We start from the raw sequence: 6000 nt of genomic DNA, 5'->3' as shown, positions 1-6000 counted from the left end.
CTGATTATGCAAGTTGTTTTCCATTACAAATAAATAGAAATCCAGAAACACACATCTAAATGCCTATTATAATTTTTGCTACAGTTTCTTTTTAATGTTTCATTGAAAGGGTCTTAAGCAGCTATGGACATATTACTGATGTAGGCAAGCCTTACACAGGAAAAGAAAAAGCATTCTTGGATTATCAGCAGAGATAAAATATAGTTTTATAGTTAGCAAATAAACTTGTCCTTCTAGGTAAGAAGATTTTAATTGTGGGAAAGAATTTTGGCTAGAAGTCACTCTGACCTCAGCATGTAGGCTATGGCTGTACTCACTTCTCAAAACAAGCCAGTTATGGGGATAAACTCTTTACATCCTGAACAGCTGACAATCTGATTAGGGCATAATTAATGAGGCGGTCACCCACACCAAGAAGGAAGACAGAATTCAAATCCAGGCAATTTATCCACTATTCCACTATTTCCAAGTGTGTGTAGATTAGACATTTTAATTATAATATGTTTGGAATATGCTGAAGGTGACCACAGTGACGAGGGAAGCAGGGAGGGCTATTTAAGAAAGAAGGACAGGGACAAGGAGAAAAAGAAATAAATGGAAAAAAAAAAAAGAAAATGAACTTGACACTACATTTCTTAATTTGCTTTAGACCATTGTTATGGCCCTATGTAGCACTCACACACAAAGCTATCCTGTCAGCCTACCTGAACTGCTACCACATGGGACTTTAGAGATGACGATATGCTAGTGCAGACATCTCTGAAGTTTGCCGGTCCTGGACTCTAATGTGCAAAAGACAAGTCAGTTGTTTCTCTGAGCTTCAAGAAGCCTCAGATTATATCTGATTGTGTCACCCTGTGATGAAAAAAGATCAGAAAATAAAATCCACAATATCTCAACAGAGAAAACAATGGATGTTATTCTGAGGTGAAAATGTTTAAAATTTCAGCAATAAGTATGCTAAAAGATTTTACACAGAATTTTAGGGATTTATACAATATTGTGATAGATACCAAAAGTGTTAGAATTGATTTTATTCATGTATTTATTCACTCATACATGAATCATAAATTTATAACTTGTATCTGATATTCTAGACCTAAGCATTAAAAGTATGATCCCTGATGTCTTGAATCTTATAACCCTGCATTGAAAATATCTATGTGAACCAATATGTGTTGCACAGAGGCTCACTTTACACCACACAGTAAATCTAAGTCCAGGAAATCAGGAATAATACATAAAGTTTTTTATTGTGTAGGTCACTTAATGATGGTGTTTTGCAGTTACACTAAAAAACATGGCAAATATATGCTTTCAAAAACATCATTTTTCTGAGAAAATGAAAAAATGGAAATAAAATATTTGTAAATAGGGAAGGGAGGAGAGGTGAAGGGAGGGCAGGGATAAGGGGAAAAAATGAGAAACAAGGCCTGTCATGTAAAGGTACAAGATCCCAATAATGAATGTAACTATACTGTATACCTAAAATGTACCAATAAACTCAATGAGAAAACAAAATCATTTTTGATTTTCAAATTACCACAAGTAAGCAGACAGACTTGCTTTTAATCACCTATATATTATAAGGTAGAGAAAACAGATATCATTTGACTATTTTTATTAAGAATTCCATTATGGGGCCAGGATTTAGCTCAGAGGTTCAGTGGCCTGCCTTACAAGCACAATGACCCGAATTCAATCCCTAGTAACAACAGCAACAAAAAAAGAATTTCATTATGTTCATGATTATTGGCACAACTGTTTAACCAGTAGTGAGTTTGCTTAAAATTTTATTTCTGACAATTAATGTCTTTAAAAATATTCTCCATTTTAAATTATATTTCAGAGGAACATTAAGATTACAAAAAAAACACAAAATAATATTACAATTCATTATCTCTAGCTTTAAAAATACATGCATATTTTATTTTACATTTCTGTGGAGCTTTTCATTTGACCTGAGTGTAAAGATATTAAGACATCAATACAGTTTCATAAAAATTCCCCCCAAATTTCTCTAATCTAGACTCAGTGCAATAAATCACAATCAAGTATATGAGCTGGGCTTCTTCTTTTAAAAATAGTTTGCTTAAGAAAATAACATTCAACATTTCACTTAATCATTAAAATTATGAATAGACGATTAACTGTTTTATAAAAGATTTGAAAAGGGGGATTAGGGAAAGACTCAAAAATTTCTATTGACCATTTACAAAATTACTACTAAGCATGCAATTAACAATTTTCTAACTAAATCCGTAAAATACATTTATGTATTAAATTGAAATAAAATTAGTGCAAATTATATTTTACTAGATTTGCTTACAAATATAATTTAGGGTGAATTTTGTGAAGATGTTTGGCTTCAAATTTCATAATCCAAAAGAAAGCAGCATTTGAAAACTGAAAGAGAAAAATATGCCTGGATGGCTTCAAAGGAATGCATAATATTTTTCAAGTATAAAAAATTGCAGATATTTTCAGTCATGATAGAATCTTTTTTAATATAATACAACTGAGATTTTAGTTAAATAGTAGCCTTGGTAGGAAAGTGATTCTAGAAAGTAATAGAATCTAGGTCAAACAGTGATTATATAATGGTTATAGAATTAAAAATAAATGTCAGTAACCAAAACCTAAACTTTCAGGAATTGTAATTTACAGCCTAGATTATAGCAACAACATAGTTAAATAACAATTATTAACTATATTCTGAGAAGCATCTAAGTACAATAAATACATTACTAAAATAGGATAGAAACATGTTTAGAAAATACCCAATAGTAGAATATAGATCTCTATACACTATTGATAAAGAAGCTTTGATAAGAATCCTAGAAATAGTAGTCAGTGTCATATAAATCCACAAATCATCAAGGACATTCATGCCAATATTAGACATTTGATCCAACTGCATGAATTTTAGTCCTGTTCCAGCTCTAAATCTGGATCATGGATGGACAATCAACAGAACTATGAATTAGGAACAAACTTCCAGGTGCAAACAATGAATTTGGACAGATTTTATTTGTATTCATTGATTGATGAAGAAAGGAATAACTTTTACAGAAATGATTAACAGAACAAATAAGGGAGTCTGTCATGAAATTTGAGAGGAAGAAATTTCTGGATATGACTCAGCAAAATAAGAAAACTATTTGCCTGAGTCTTGAAATAAATAAGAAAGCAATTTTGCAAGTAAGAACTAACAGAAGCAAGGAAACAAAACTAGATAAGAAGAAGTTTAGGTAAACTGAAAGATGAAATTTACATTGGCAATAAGAAAAAGTAGCAGTTACAATGGAATATTAAATTAGTAAAATGGTAAAAAAAATTGGCACATTGTAACAAAAACCAGAAAAAGATGACTACATCATAATGTATAAAGAAAAGCAGATCGATATTTCAGGCTTTTAATTATAACATAAACTTAGAACATGCCAAGAGGGACAGATTCACAGAGAATAAAAGTATATTTAGTATAAATTGTGAGTGGTGGCACATACCTGCAATAACAGCACTTGGGAGGTTGAGGCAGGAGAATTACCTTGGGTTTGAGGGCAGTATGAACTACATGTTGAGTTTAAGGACAGCTTGAGCTACATGGTGAGACCTTGTCTCACACACCACACACACACACACACACACACACACACACACACACACACACACACACACACACACAGACAGAGTATGCTTGGTGCATGTGTTCATGATTTGAATTTGCTCTGAGTATAGATATCAAAATAGAGATATACAGCACAATAGAATGGAAAAAATGTAATTCATTCTTTAAAAAGTTATTCTGAAAAGGACTAAAGATGTAGGGACAGTGAGAAGAGTAGGGGAAGGGGAATAAAGGAAAGGGAAAAAATGTGAGAAAATGTCAAAATGGAATTAAAGTCTTTGTAGGTGGGGAGGAGAAGAGGGAGTGAAGGGAGGGTGGGGACAAGGGGATAAATGAGAACCAAGACCTGTCATGTAAAGGTACAAGATCCCAGAAATGAATGTAACTATACTGTCTATCTAGAATGTACCAATAAATTCAATAAAAAAGTTATTCTGCCTGTTTTGTTTTATTATTTATTAATTTTTTAAATTAAAAAATAGCCTTAAATATATATATATATCACAATAAAAAATGATTAAAATTCATAATCATTATATGAATACATTTTTAATTTTATTGAGCACCTAATTTTTTAATATGTATTGCATAGCCATGAACCTCATTCTCACATAGAAAAGGAGGCAAGCCTGGCGTGGTGGCACACATCTATAATCCCAGCTCTCGGGAGGCTGAGGCAGCATGATTGCTGTGAGTTTGAGTCCAGCCTGGGCTACACAGTAGTTTCAGGTCAGTCTCAACTACATAGTGAGACCCCGTCTCAAAAAAAAAAAAAAAAGAAGAAGAAGAAGAAGAAAAGAAGAAAAGGAGGCAAGAGGAATGATAGCATTTTCTCATTTTGTTATATCTACAACATGCCTTTAAAATTTTAGGAAAAATATTAGTCTTCTTATAGAATAAGAAGAATGACTAAAAGGCTAGAGTTTACATTACATATACTCTGAAATACTCAGAATTGTGTACCTTAGGAGAATTCTGATTCTCTTAAGTATACAAAAATATCCCAGTACTACTGAACAAAAAAATATCAGATTTCTCTTATTGTGTCTGCATCACCTTTGTATTCCATTCATCATATGCTGTACAATAAGGTTCAAATAACTGTAGTTATTTATAATACACACCAGAATATACACTCTGATATAATTCAAAAATTATTTAATTTCAATGTTAGACCAGTGATACTGCTACATTGTGATGTAAAATAGTACTGCTCATTCCTCAAATGTATGATTCGTTTTAATCTGGTACGTAACATATTTGATTTTCCTCGTGGCATACTTTTGCTCCCATCTATGTTTCCATATACATTCAACTCTTTTTCACAGCAGACAGGTATTTTTATTAAAAAACAAAAAACACCATTTATCACAAAGTCTAATTAAATTCACTATCAACTCAAGCTCTTAAAAATATTTCTGGAAAGAAAGTCAACAGGGTACATGAGAGAAAAGCAGGTAGCTGCTGGTAATTCTTTGGTGGAAATGTTAAGTTGCATAGTTGAACAAGCTGCCTTAATTATTATTGTAATTGTTTTTCAAAATGGGTTCTTGTTTTTCAAAAATAGGTTTCAAATTATATCGAAGAAACCATACAGACACTCCTATAATACAAACATTGAACAATGAAGCCTAAGGATGTAGCAAAAGCTAAATATAGAAATACACACAAATAATTTATGAAACAAGCTTTTCCATCCTAGAGAACTAAAATGGGGAGAACTCAAGCAGGGTAATGTACATAACATGAGGGCAGCAGCAAATGAACAAAGCTAAACATTTCTGCATTGACTAAGCCTGCAAAAGACAACCAGTAATCTATAGATTTTCTTTAACCTTAGCCAGTTTGGTTCTCTTAAGATAAATTTGGTTACCAATCAATATGCTCTGAAATTAGAGTGACTTTCTTCCTCTACACAATTACCACCATTTCTTCCTTTTCACCTTTTTCCTGATTTTTCTCTAATGACATTTTCCTTTGGTTTGACTAGTTGATCTCAACAGGTTTAGAACCTAAAATAAATATCAACTCTTATCGCAATAGCACTTGGGAAACGCAGTTCTAGAAAACGCAGATTTTTGACTCAAGTGACTTGACGAAATTGAACAACCATTCTCAAAGTGACAGAATCTCCCACGTTAACCACTAGGTTAATGGCTCCTTTTGGTTGGACCGCATGATCCAGTGTGACTCTGGAGCACTCCTGGCAAATACTGCAAAGCCATGTGCACACACAACTACCTGCTTAAGCTTTCAATGAATACAAAGCATATTGAAATCATTTCAACAGAATAAATAAAAGTCTTACATTTCTATTGACCTGCATTGCTTATGGCTGGCTTGAAATATGTTCACGGTGTGGCAGACAC

Source organism: Fukomys damarensis, unplaced genomic scaffold (genome assembly GCF_012274545.1).
Source record: "Fukomys damarensis isolate Sample0158 unplaced genomic scaffold, DMR_v1.0_HiC HiC_scaffold_6, whole genome shotgun sequence".
NCBI lineage: Eukaryota > Metazoa > Chordata > Mammalia > Rodentia > Bathyergidae > Fukomys > Fukomys damarensis.
The sequence above is the reverse complement of the archived record's forward strand: the minus strand, read 5'-3'. Positions refer to the sequence as shown.